Source organism: Sciurus carolinensis, chromosome 2 (assembly GCF_902686445.1).
Source record: "Sciurus carolinensis chromosome 2, mSciCar1.2, whole genome shotgun sequence".
In the NCBI taxonomy this organism is placed as follows: domain Eukaryota; kingdom Metazoa; phylum Chordata; class Mammalia; order Rodentia; family Sciuridae; genus Sciurus; species Sciurus carolinensis.
Window position 1 is genome coordinate 159,057,559 of NC_062214.1, and position 13,924 is coordinate 159,071,482.

General features: G+C 41.7%; 1 protein-coding gene across 4 annotated transcripts in view; it reads left to right on the top strand.

Annotated features, from left to right (window-relative positions):
• Positions 1 to 10,621: 10,621 nt before the first annotated feature.
• Positions 10,622 to 13,924, top strand: part of Daam1 (dishevelled associated activator of morphogenesis 1) — a 159,758-nt gene continuing 156,455 nt past the window's right edge. For 2 of the 4 annotated variants that reach the window (XM_047538382.1, XM_047538385.1), the window contains exon 1: positions 10,622 to 10,738. The gene's annotated coding sequence lies outside the window, so the exon portion shown is untranslated. Of the gene's footprint in view, positions 10,739 to 10,801; positions 10,887 to 13,924 lie in introns of those variants that run through there. The other 2 variants (XM_047538383.1, XM_047538384.1) reach the window with 2 other exon arrangements.

Sequence of the window (13,924 nt, forward strand, 5' to 3'; positions counted from 1 at the left end):
CTCCTTTTAGGGTTGGAAGCTCCATAGTTCCCATAGAATCCTTTATGGGAAATATGGAGATTTTCAAGTATAAATCTAAAAAAGGATTGTTACAGGATTGCAAGGTTTAAGCTTGAGACATTTGTTTTTCTGGGGCCGCTTGTACCAGTGGGTAATTATCAAAACAAGGATTAGCTAAAATCCAGCTTTGGCCAGTTTGGGAAAATCTGTGGGCCAAAGGGAGGAGTTTGTGAAAATTGCAAATACATTTTGAAGGATTAAGCAGTTCACTAAATGTATACCTCTAAGGGACTTCTCTCATCTCTCCCTCTCCCAACACTCTTTTTCCCACAAACTCTTACTCTGTTTTGTGTTGTAGTTGTTTCATAAGATAGAACATGATTATAATTCGATCTCATACAATTACACGAACATGATTATATTTCAATCATTGAACAAACTCCATACAGTCAAAAAATAGAATGCCACAGTAAAGCATACAGGGAAAAGTACAATATTTGCTTTGCAGTGCCTGAAAAAATGTTAATCTAAAACAGCTCTTAGAAATCAGTAATGAGGACACTAACATTATAAGGGAAGTGAGAAAAAAGAAATAGGGAAATGAAATAGCACAAATGACTAATAAGGTTATATGAAGATGATCTAGCTCCACCCTTACCCAAGATTGTGGGGTTTTAAAATTTCAAAACCTATTGCCAATTTGTATTTGCAATACAAATACAATATGTAATTTGTATTTGCAAGTTTCCTAAAAATTCAAACGATTCTGGAATAGTAGGAATTTGTCATTCACACATTTGTGTAAAATTCATTCATTAACACCTAAGATGAGCTCTGCTGGGGAAATGGATGGGTGGACTGCGATCGAGTGGAGGAATCAACAAGTAATTTTTGGAACGTGGAACATCTCAGTAGTTCAGACGGAACTGCAGAGGTGCCACGTGGAGGGATGAGGCCTGGAGGGGCTCTACCAGCTGCCAGGACAACAGGCATAGGTGAGGTGGGGAAAAGGAGCACAAATCTCACCTGCTTTAGATTTCCTGGGGGCACTTCCACTGGCTAAAGAGAGGGCAAAGCTGTACCCGGTTAGATTTTGGCCTCTTGTTCCTGCAGGAACTGCTCCTGCGCCCACCATTCAGACCTCAGGGTAGCCAGAGCAATGCTAGAACTCAACTCTATTTTGTAATGAATTCGGTTTTTAGGTTGAGCGTGGGAATTTGATCATCATTTATAAGACTGATCTTTTCTTAAGAGAAAAGAAATATTCAATAATGCCACAGGAAATGGGTCAACATGAACTTTTGAGACCAAATTAATCCTAAGATAGAAACAATAGACAGATGGATTGATAGAGTTTGCTCCTCCTAATAGCCTCATGCTCCAATAAATTAAAAAAATAAAAATAAAAACTCTTGAGACGATTAACCTATGGTCCCAGAATAAACAATAGTCCTTTATATGAAAACATTTTGTTTCACACACACACACAAAACAACCTCCACATTGTCTCATTCTTTTGCAGACTCATGAAAAAGTTTTTAAGTATAGCATGTGAGGTCCCATTCTAAGCTGCTGTGTGGTCACGCAACTCAGTCCTAGTGCAGTTCTTCTGGAATTCTCTTCGCATTCCCTCAGATACCTACAACAGCCCCAGGTTGTCATCCTCTTCTTTCTGGCTTGAAACCATTATCCCCTGCTAACATATCACCAAGCTTTTCTTTCTTATTGGAGAGAATAGGCTCAGTTTCTTAACCCAGGAAGGAAGTGGGCTCCTCAGCTCATATCTAATGCCACTCTTACTCCTGCCCACAATGAGTAGGATGACACATGCTTGAGAACACCATTTCTAAACTCTATCAGCAAAATGAAGTCAGGAGAAAAAAACAAAAACAAAAAACAAAAAGCACAGAGCATTGCACAGTGGTTAGAGGAGACCTATTCTTGTCATTGCAAATGCAAGTTTTGGGCATGCCGGGAAATGTTTTAACAACTGGATTTGTGGGGGAAGAACTAATTTGTAGCATATGCAGATTTCTTGTGGTGTTCAATACCCCCACAATTTTGAACAACCAATGTGATGTCACTGAATGTGGAGTTGGGAAGAGATGGTCTGTAGCACATCATAACATTCTGCTTCCACCATTCCAGATTCAGAAGCAAACTCGAGAACACAAACAATCTTAAACCATAGTAACAATGAGTGAGTGATGGACTTTGAATATTTATTGGCTTTGTTTTCAATATATGTGATTTATTTAATATATTCATTTGTTTTAATTTTTATACTGACCACATTTATTTTAACTGCTTGTCCACAAAATTCCTGAAATTTGCCAATGAGTCTTCCTGAGGCAGTCAGTACCATGGAGGCCCAGAAACCCATCTGCCTTGAGCAGGCTGGAGACTCAACCTGCACATTAAGTAGGGATGTGCATTGAGAAAAGTCTTCCTGAACTGATGACTGTAAGGATCTGCCACTAGTGAATTGCATGCACAATCAAACTTTCTTAAAAATCTATACTTATTACCAAGACATCTGTGTTTTCTTTGGACCCTCTCATCCCAGTGTGACCTTACTCAAAGCTACCTGATTCACAAATATTCGTGGGCTTATAGCCAGAGGTGGTATAACTTCAAGGGTAGGTAACTTACATGCAAAAATCAAGAGGGAGATGACCTTGATATTTCACTGGTTCACATGTATGAAAAGTAATGGGGTTATATTTTGCTTGCTTTAATTATGTTTAGATTTAAATGAGTATAATTTTCTAAAACAATAACATAAATGCCAGAGAAGAAAACCTGTCACTTACAGAAAAACAGAGCCAGAATAAAGAATTCCAATATTTCCCCTTCCCCTGTAACTGGGTGGCTAGTCTTCTGACAATGCAAAATATTATTTTAGGAGTTTGAGACACAAGGAGAGAGTACAGACAGCCTGAGAGAAAAGGTTACAATCACAGTTTGGTGAAGAGAAAATACTCTCACAAAGATAATATGCCATGACATATTGTACTGAAGTGCGGCTTTCCATGAGAAATCCCACATCACAAGGTTCTCATGTAACACAGGGCCAAAGTTGTCCCTAATCTTCAAATCCAGGGCCCAAGTGCTAGCACAACCCGCTGAGAAACAAGGCTCTTATACAAATCCTACACATTGTAATATTTCTGCCACAAAGATGAATACATCTGCCAGGATAATTCCCAGCAAAGAGTGTTACTAAAATCAAAAAAGTAAACAGAATTCTTTCACTCCACTGAATGCCTGGTCCATCTTTAACTTGCATACGAAGTTTTACCACATAGGGACTGCCCATTTTAGGGTTAAAGAGCCCAAGCTGAGATTAGACATTTAAAAAAAAAAAAGAAAATGAAAATTGTATGACACCCCCAGTAGGGGATATTTTGAAAGCTAACTTGGGATGGTTTTCTAAAATGTAAAGCCAGGGAATTTTTACCGATGGAAGGTGGGTAGAGGCTCCATCTGAGAATTCCTGATCAAGAGCGGCAGGATTGTGTACCTGGAGGCAGGGTCTCAGTCTTCATATCCCAAAAGAGTCTATTTCAAGATTTCTACATAATTCAGGAAACAGTGTTTTCTGCTTGTTTTATTTTTGAAAAGTTCCAGGTGGCTATTTTCAGCTTTGAGATCCTATCTTTATTTACTGATCAAATGTTCAATTGCTCTAACATCTGTGTGACACAATCATGTAAAACACTGGTACTGAGATCAGGAAAGCCAGTTTTCTCTTAGATTTATCAAGTGCTATAGGCTGAATTGTGCCCCTTCCCCCAGATTCACAGCTAGAGTCTTTATAAAAAGGGTAGATTTGGCTATAGACACAGATACCATAGAGAGGAGATGATCTGATGAGACACTGAAAGTTGATGAGCATAAATAAGTCAAGGAGAGTGGCCCAGAGCACATCCTTCCCTCATGGCCCTCAAAAGAAAACAATTCTTCAGACAGAGTTTAAAATGTAACTTCTGGCCCCAGAACTGTGAGACAATAGCATTCTTTTGTGCATTGTTACAGCAGCCATAACAAACTAATACACCTTGCATGCCCTAGAAGGCCAAATAACTATGGATAACATGTGGTGTTTCCCTTTCCCTCGGGCACTATTAAACATTACTCCTACTGGATAGTTTCTTCAACCGTGACACTGACATTATTAAAAATTTGTCTCAAATAGTTTAAATCACTCTCAGGACATGATTCAATTCTCTCAGAGAATGCCAGACCTATGTGGGTTAATAGGACACATCAACCATAACATCTATAAATAATAAAACGAATATCTGGGCAATTTGGCAATTAATTTAAAATTAAAAGTATTTTTATCCTTCTATCCTGTAATTCTACTTCTAAAGATATAATCATGAATGGGCACAAAAATTGAACTAGAATGTACATGAGAGTTATTGATAATGACAAAAAATTAGATCTGACTTGTTCTATGACTCATAATTGATTTTAAAATATATGGTTACCTTCATGTAATAAATACTGTGTAGGCATTAAAATACTAATGATGTCAAAAAGTTCAAAGAAAGGGAGTGGTGAGAAAAATTTCTCCCTGATGTGTAGGATTATGGATGATTTTTAAAGCTTTAAGTCATAGTATTTTCTAAATCTCTACAACAAACTTGAGTAACTACTGCAATCAGGGAAACTCAAAAACTCAGGTACTGGGTATCAGAATACATAAAAGAGTGTGTGTGTGTGTGTGTGTGTGTGTGTGTGTGTGTAGTTTTTATTTCAAATATTTGTTTAAATATCATTGTTATTCCTCATGACAGGAGGAAAGATGGTCACCCCCTGCAGAAATTTAGGCAATATGCACAGATCTTTCAAGAACAGAGACAACACTATAGTTTTGACCAGAGAATGGAGTGATTAACTCTCAAGGATCGATAGCAGGAGTTGTTGGTAAAGTATGGCTTACAGGCCAGTCCACTGTTTTTGTAAATAAAGCTTTATTGGAACACAGTCACACTCATTTCTTATATCTTTATGATATCATTCTATCAGATGTATTTCTACATTTGATGGGTGTTTAGTTTTTATATTTCCCTGATGACTAATGAATTTGAGCACCTTTATGTTTATTGAACTTTTGAGTATGTGTCGGGGAGGGAGGAGATGTGGTGCCTATTCAAGATTTCTGACCATTTTTCTATTGGGTTAATCTGTTGTTTTCATGGTGATCAGCAATTTATACTATCATCTGGCTTAAAATGGTAGATTTTCCTTTCTTTTTCTCTTCATATTTTCTCTCTCTCTCTCTCTCTCTCTCTCTCTCTCTCTGTCTTTGGAATTTGACTTGGGAAAGATGAAAGAAAAAAGTGGGTTTCAATATGAACACTATCTAAAAATCCATAAGTGAAAGAGTACAAAACAGTGCTACCAGTAGAACGTTCTCAAATGATATGAATGCTCTATACCTGTGATGTCCAATATGGTAGCCGTTGGTCTCATGAGGCTGTTGTGACTGTGAAACTGAGTTTTAACATTTTATTTATTTTAATAATTAATATAAATCATAAATTTAGGCAACCACATGGTGCCAGTGGTTATAGAATCCAACAGAGTAGGTCTCCTGTATGGGCTAAGGGTAAGGAGTTTACGAAGATGCTGAGTAGCTAATGCAAAAGAGGAGTTTCTGAGACTAGTCTGGAGAGAGCTTTGAGTGGCTGGAGCTATTTTCACCTCCTTTTTACTGTGCTTTACTACTATAACTGTTTTCACATTTTTGTATGAGTCTGTTTCCCTTGTCCTGTCCTTTAGTGTTTCTGAGTTCTCAATTAAATCCAGTGAAATAAGTCTTTTCCGGGTGCCTTCCTAGGGACTCATTTGAATAGTTGGCATACAATGCTACAAAGTACTTTCCCTCAGGAAGAAGATGATTTTACCATGGAGACCCTAACAGACTTACCAGCTTTATCCAATATCCCGTGAGGTCACTGCCAGGTTCACAAAGGTTCCTTCTCATCTGAGCCATATCATCTCATTATCTTTGTTACAGATCATGCCTTGAAAACTTCCATAGGTGTCAGAACCAACTGGGTGACTTGTTAAAACACAAATTGTAGGTACAGTCCCTGAAGTTTCTCTTCTAGTGGCTCTGTGGGCGAAGCCCCGGGCATTTACACTTGTAATAAGTTCTCAGGATGTCACGGTTGCTCCTCTGGGGAACTGCATTTCAAGAACCACAGCTGTAGATAATTATATCAGGGATCATCATCCTGAGACAAGGCAATCAGCTTCTCTCAGGAATTTGAAATTTGGAGCAAAGAATCAGAGAGACTGAGGGTTACCACAGAAGGTCTGAGAAGTACTACTGCCTATGGTCCCAGGGTTGGTCTTGTTCTTATTTTTCATGAACTTTGGTTGAATTAATTCTTTGCATAAATTCCTCCATAGAGGAATTGCCCATAGAACATTTCTGTTGTCTACCACTAAAAGAACTTTAACTAAAACATGAATATATCTTATATCAACAAGAAAACAGAAACCGTTAAACAGACAGCATAGTTCAGGGAATTGATCGTTTTGGCAGCAGAACATCTGAGAAGCCAAACACACAATTTGGAGATTAGCAAAGTAGGAAGCTACCTCCACCCCTAGATTGGAGGGACAAAGACAGAAGGTGGTGTTATCAGAGGTCAGTGTGACCTAGAATAAGCTGGAACCATAACAGACCAGTCCAAAGAGGAAAGTGCTTCTGCTACTGCCAGAAACATCACCCAGGGTATCTCTGTAGAGGTAGAGGAATACCCTAACTTTTCCCTTCCTTCTGCTGCCAGTCTCTGGCACTGCCTTCCCATGCCAGGAAGTTTGGGAATGGGCTCCCCATGATACTGAAGACAGCTGAGCACTATGGTAAGATAAGTTATGATTAAGATAAGTTATGAGACAAAGATATGGAAAGATAAGTTATGAAAACAAACTGGAGACAGCCCCGTTAAACTCTGGATTTCTAATTTTTTTTTCCTTCAAAGGCATTTTGACTACTTACAAATTAGAGAAAGAGTAAGATAATATGTGCATCATGCTGTATAATTTCTAAGAGTGTCTTATTAACAGAATAAGAATTTGGGGGACTGGGGATATAACTCAGTGGTAGAGCACTTGCCTTTCATATGAAAGGACCTGGGTTGATCCCCAGCACCAGAAAAAAAGAGTATTTTTTTAAAAAAAATTATTTAAATAGGTTTTCATTAACTTTTTCCAGAATTAGGCCTTAAATTTCTGAGGTCCTTTCCATGGAAAAATTGCTAATGACACAAGAACTAGCATTTGTAGTTAGTTTGAAAAGTATTTTTACAGGTCTCCTCTAATTTAATCCTCAAAAGCCTTTTGAAGTAGGTATTATTCTTAACCCAATTTTATAAATAAGGAAAGTGAAGCTCAGAGAGAATAAGCAACACATATAAGCAAAGTCACATGACTCAAGATGGTAAAATGGCACAGTTCCAAACAGGTTCAGCACACATTTTAATTGCTGGAAAACACCAACTTACTGTAGGAAAATACATTTAAGATTACAAACTTTGACTTGTATCTCTGTTGATGTTCCAATTCTTCCCTTAACTCAAACATATTATCTGGAGAAAAATCTTATAACTGAGAGAGGTTATTTTGAATGATAAGTCTTATTTTGAAAGATTGCCCCAGTGCGCCTTTGCCACTCCCCCACCTGTACAGAGGGTCTATTCTCAACTGTCCTACGGATTCCTAATTACCAGGCCATGATTACTGAATGAGGCAGGGCCTTTTATAAGATCATTCTAGAAAAGCAATAGTTATTTAAAAAGCAAAGAAACCGAGACTATAAATAAAGGTGGACAGTGTGGGTGTTTTTGATGGTTTATAAGACTACTCAGTCACCTAGAATTAAATACATGCACAATAAGTGTGTGAAAAAGTGTGTATGTGTGTGTGTGTGTCTGAGAGAGAGAGAGAGAGAGAGAGAGAGAGAGAGAGAGAGATCCTGTCTGTATCCATAGAAGTGTCCAAACTTCCTCTGGATCCAGATCTGCAGACTGCATTTATGATGCTAAAGAGTCATCATTGTTTCCCTTGGTTACCATGAAAGTGAGCAGGGATCAGTTCAAATCCATTACCACTTAGAGGAAAACGCTTTCAAACACAATGCCTTCTCTTTATATGTATTATCTATATTCACACATATTTCTTCTACAGAGAAAGCTCATATGCACGTATCCACACACTTCTGTGATCATAGTGTGCCATATGCGCGTGTCCATCATTGTGGGAAAGAGCTATATTGCATGGCACACCCCTGTCACCTTAGTTGTTACAGAGAATGGAATTTTTTTCACAGGCAGACTCTATCCTTCCCTTTCCTTCATTGCTGAAAAACCAGGAAAACCTGCTGTAAGGTGATTTCTCCTATAAAATTACTCCTCAGAGTGTGCCCCAACAATATACTTTTATTTATTTATTTATTGTTTATTGGTACTGGGGATTGAATTTAGGGGCACTTGACTACTGAGCCACATCCCCAGTCCTGTTTTGTATTTTATTTATAGACAGGGTCTCACTGAGTTGCTTAGTGCCTCGATTTTTGCTGAAGCTGGCTTTGAACTCACGATTCTCCTGTCAGCCTCTCAAGCCACTGGGATTACAGGCATGTGCCACAACCTCAGGCTCAATATACTTTTATCTACAAGGATAAGCCCTACCTTATAGAAAGTCTCCACATTCAATTTATTGACTCAATAAATATAAGGCTCACCAATTATGTTTCCATCTAAAAGCTTTACACAGCTATAAAATTGGAAGAGCCTTTGGAAACATTCAACTTTCTTTTTGAATATTTTTTCGTAGTGAATTGCGCAACATATTAGAACGTCCAATTAGCTAGAGTATAACTGATTGCACCCTTGATCTGATGGCCAAAGGAACATTTGTATTGTCTGAGTTCCATTTAAGATAATATTTGAAATGGACAGTAGCTCAGACTAGAAAAGCAACAAAGTTGTCTTTTTTTGGTGGGGGAGAATGGGTCTGTTCTATAAAGAATAGGCTTGTTGAAATCAGAATTCTGCACTAAAACATTTCTGCTAGCAAAACAAAGCATTTTCTTCTTTCCTAAGATCCTTAACTAGTTCCACAAATATTTTGTACTTGAACATAAGTTACTGTTGCAGAGTGAAATGAAAGGCGTGATAGGATTTCCACTAATAATTAGGTGGGAGGGTTGTTTGAAACCTTAATTGTGAACGTCCAGTTTCCCAAGAAGCAGAGTTGTCTAGAGATTTTGTTAGTGGAAATGTGGGTGTGACCTTATTCCTGTATATGGTCAAGATACATCAAATACCATTATAATTTACTATACTTTACAACGCGACTAAACGCATTGAGGTTTTTTTTTTTTTTTTCTTTTTTTATCCCGTGTTAAAAGACAACTGGAATTTTTCATGTATGGTATTCATTGACTAATTGGATAATTCCACAGAACACTTATTATGTACAAAAAATAAAATCTGCCTAAGGGGTCAGTATTCTGCTGCACATCTTTTGTGTACATTTGAGTAAACATTTAGCTGTATTAGGATCGGGACAAATCTTGAAGTGTGTACAATGCAGTTCTCTCTAAAGTCTTCTAAAATATGTTCCTAAGTGAATAGTATAGAAAATGAGAGGAGAGTGTTTGGATTTAAAACTATATGTACACACACACACACACACACACACACACACAATTGACAGAAACTTGTGACAAGCTTGATATCTTCCTAGGAGTTGAGAGTCACCAGAGCGGGAAGTCTCTGCGGGGATGAACAAAAGCATGGCTGCGCGATAGTATTATCTCTGCAGCAGCAGCAGGCTCTCTGACGGAGGTTTGCGGCGACTGTCTCTCTCTAGTCTATTACATTGCATTTTTATTCGTGACAGACTCTGGTTATTCTGTCAGTTAAGCCGACTAAGCTGTTCCCCACGTTCTTCCTGATCATCCGATCTCTAGTAAGTGGGGAGAGGGAAAGAGAAGAGAAAGGTGAACTGAACCACGTTGGGTGCTCGAGGATCCCTCCCTTTCGCGGCTGGCGTTGCCTCATTCTCGGGTCTTGGGGAAATACCAGGACCATATTTAGCCCAGAAACCAGTGTGTCCTCCAAAGTAGTTGCTATGCATGGGGAAGGCAGAGAAAAGGCTTAATCGTCGCTTCAGCTGGGACTAAGAAAGCCGGGTAGGTCAGAACTGCCTGGCGGGTGCGCACAAGTCCTGGATCTCTCGCGGCCCTTGGAGACCACGCGCTAGGGAGAATAGAGGTCAAGTCAAAGGGCACGACCACAGGGTGCCCCTCCCTCTCAAGTGTGCTGTCCTCAGCTCTGCTTCTGAACGACCACCGTGGGCACAGCAAGGCGGGAGGGCGGGGAGGGGGCGGGTCCCGGTGGGGGCGGGGCCGGGGGCGGGAACCGGGGGGAACCGAGGGTTGCTTCGGGAATTGTAGTTCTAACGAGCTCCGGCAGCTAGATTGTCCGGGTTTGGTCTGTCCGGTAAGTAATACAACTCCCAAGAGCCTACGGGCCCGACCGGGGAGTCTATGCGCAGTGGGCTCCACATTGTAGCCTATCAGGCAAGGAGAGGGTGATGTCACCTGCGAGTTGGTAACCTACGAGCGGCTGCGAAGGGAAACTGTTTAACCGGATCCCATTGTATCCGGAGCACAGAGCCGTCTTTCCAGCATGCAGGGGCTGCTCAGGTAAGGGGGACGTACCGTCTCGCCCGCCACACTCATTCATTAAGTGGCACCGCGCGGTGGCGCGGGGGTGGGTGTGCTTCCTTGGGCCAGGCGCTGGATTCAGGAGGCGCGCCCTCCCGCTACCTCCCCGGAGCTCCCGGGCCAGTAGGTAAATATTAAACCCGTCCTTCAGGTTGGGTCTGGGTGGGAACAGGACTGAGACAGCTCCCGGCTGCCAATCTGGGGTTTGGAAAATGGCTGCAGCGCGGCACAAAACGAGTCGAGCCCAGAGGAAGGCGCTTCTGAGGACTGGGGGCGCTCCCGAGGACAGGGGTCCCTCCCTCCTTTCTTTCTGAGGCTCCTGGATGGCAGGGGAGCCGGCAGGGTACCGCTTGTCGCTGTGCTGCAGGCTCCCGGGGTTGGTTGGGCGCTGGGGGATCGTAGCCTCGGCTAGGGGCTGCGGGCACTGCACTGGCGGTTGGGAGCTTCTGGCCCGGCGACTCCCAGAGGGAGAATCCCAAGGCAGTCTTGCTGGACACGGAGGTGGCCACAGAGAAGGAGGGACTTGTGTACCCGTCAGCGTCCGAGCAGGAACCCCACCATTCCTGGCACCCTCACTTCAAGCCCCATTTGAAAGGGATGGGGTGACTAGTCAGGAAAAGTAGGAGCTAAATGTTTCAAGAAAGAAGAGGGAAATACGGCGTTGCGGAGCGAGCGAGGGGTGTTGGCGTACAGCGGCGAGGGGAGGCTGCGCCGCCGGTGAACCCGGTTCCAGGCGCTGCAGAGCTCTACCCTTTCGCGTCCTTCTCGGAAGGGCGCACCTCGGGAGAACCGGTACTGAATCGCTTGCTCTGCAAAGAGAACTTGGGCTGTGGCACAGCTCCTGTGTCCCGGAGCCCTGGGGTTGCGGAGGGGCGGGGGGAGGGTCGGATAATCTAAAGATAAGGCTCTCTGTGGGGCAGGAGGGCTGGATAATCGGGTTTACCCAGCTGGTGCCGAATGCCAACTGCTTGTGATCCGGCTTGTCCTCTGACTGGAGACGTTTGCGAGGCCCGACAACTCTTAAAGTCCTCTGGATTCCCTTTTTCCCTAGTATCTTCATTTCTTCCGTTTACTCACTCATTCATCAAACCCTAGTAAGGTCTTTTTTCGAATTGCTTACAGCCTGGGTTTGGGGTGTTTGGGGTGTTCTGTCTCTCGCCCTCATAAAATATTTTCGTGCGCTCAGGAATAGATTCCTGCACCCTATTCCGGACCTCCAGCCCTCCATCTCTCAGGAGAACATCGAGAGCAAATGCCTCCCGTGACCATGTTTGCTCTCATTGAAGTGGTAGTTTTGTGAGCTCTGAGCAGGACCCAGTGAATTGAAGCAGAGTTTGCCTGCAGGACGAATCCCGTTACTATGGCGACTCCTGCCTTCGGAATCTTAACTGCTCCCACTGCTGTTTCGATTCGATGTGGCTCTGCGGCCAGCTGGGAGGGCGTGGCCGGTGGGTGTGGTCAAATGCTTGTCCTGGGCCCAGCTGCTCTCTCCTCCTCACCCCTTTCAAAGCCCTGGACTTTCCCAATTCTCTTGTAAATAGTTTGGACACAATTCTTGGACCCCTTTTCCCACTTTCGTGCTGATACTTCATCTGTCCATCTCCTCCAAAACTGTGGAGCCTTTTCCCTGAGGCAAACTCTGAAAGTCACAATTTGATAGATCTCTTTCCCCTTTCAGGCTACCTGCATCTTTACCCCAATAATGTTGGAGGCAGATTTCTCAAGAAGCATGCTCTACCCTGCTCTTCATAAAGAGAATTCCCTGGTTACCTGTAAAGGTTCCCAGTTTGCCCTAGGTGCAGTTGAATGGAAGTGATTTGGGGACATTTAAGAAGTGAAGTTGAATTTTGGAAATCACTGCCATGCTTTAGAGTTCTGGGAAAATCTAAATGCCATCCCAGAGGATGCAAGTTCTTGAATAAAGCACACATGGCTGGGAGCCAAGAACCCTGGGTCCTGCTCTGACTCTGTCATTACTGGCTAGCCCACCCTGCGGTTTACCCTTTACTCCTGAGAACCTCTGTCTCCCCATTGGTAATGTGAGAAGAGGACTATGGAGGGTTCCTAAAGTTGATTCTAGGCATAAACTCTTGTGACTCTAAAACATAGTTGATTGTTACCCTCTCCCTGCAAAGTATTCTGAAGATGAGGGTTTAAACTCAGCTTCTGACACTGCGGCATTGGGTTAATGTCCCTGAGCCTTACTAGTATGACAAAATAACTTGGTTCTTCATGGCAATGCTTCAAAGTGGGCAAGGCACCTGTATTATTGTTTCTAATAATGTTTATATTACTACTGCTACTACTACCATTATTACTTTAGTATCTCGACCTCTAATTATACTTTAGTCTTAGAATTAATTGTTTAGACTTTGCCATTTTACAAATTCTTGATGAATACAGTTATTTGTCATCTAAACTTAAGTGCAATTAAATTTTTTACGAAGATTTTGTTTACCCTCTGCTTGCATTTTATACCAAGTGCATTGTCACAGAAATCTCAGTGGGAAGTGGGAAGTGTGTATATGTGAGTCAGGCACACACATTCATGTGCAGCTTAACACTTGAGGATGCTGAGTTCCAGGTGGTTGACACTCATCATCTTGTCTTAAATAGGTGATTACATCCCCAGGGGAAATCCCCATGAGGGGCCAGAAGTTATCACTCTTAATTTTTGTCTTACAACTTATCATTAAAGGAAAATCTCCTTCATTTTTCTGCTTATATTCCTCACTAGATTATAAACTCTTTGAGGGTGGGGCCTTTGTCTTTTCTTCTGTCTCCTCATTTGTAGGTCTTTAATAATTATTTGCTGAATGAATATTAAGTAGTAGAACTCTGATTGGAGATCAGAAGAGATACAGAAGTCTGTATTTTTTCCCCTGAGAGTTTCCCCCTTTAGTTTTCTGAAGTTTTTTTAACCAAAACACTGTGTGATATAAAAGCCCTTCCTGTGTTTGAAAATAGAGAGATGTATTCTATAGTTATTTGCTTTTAGAATATATTCACCCACTTAGACTTTTTTTACTTCTCCCCCAGGGTACAATTTCTTCTCCAACTGGATGTTTCTAGATTTCTATTAATCACTCTCCTTAGTCTTGCTAACTCTTCCAGGAGGTATGTGATAGGAGAATGGGGGAAAGAGACCAAGGCAAAGATTCCTAG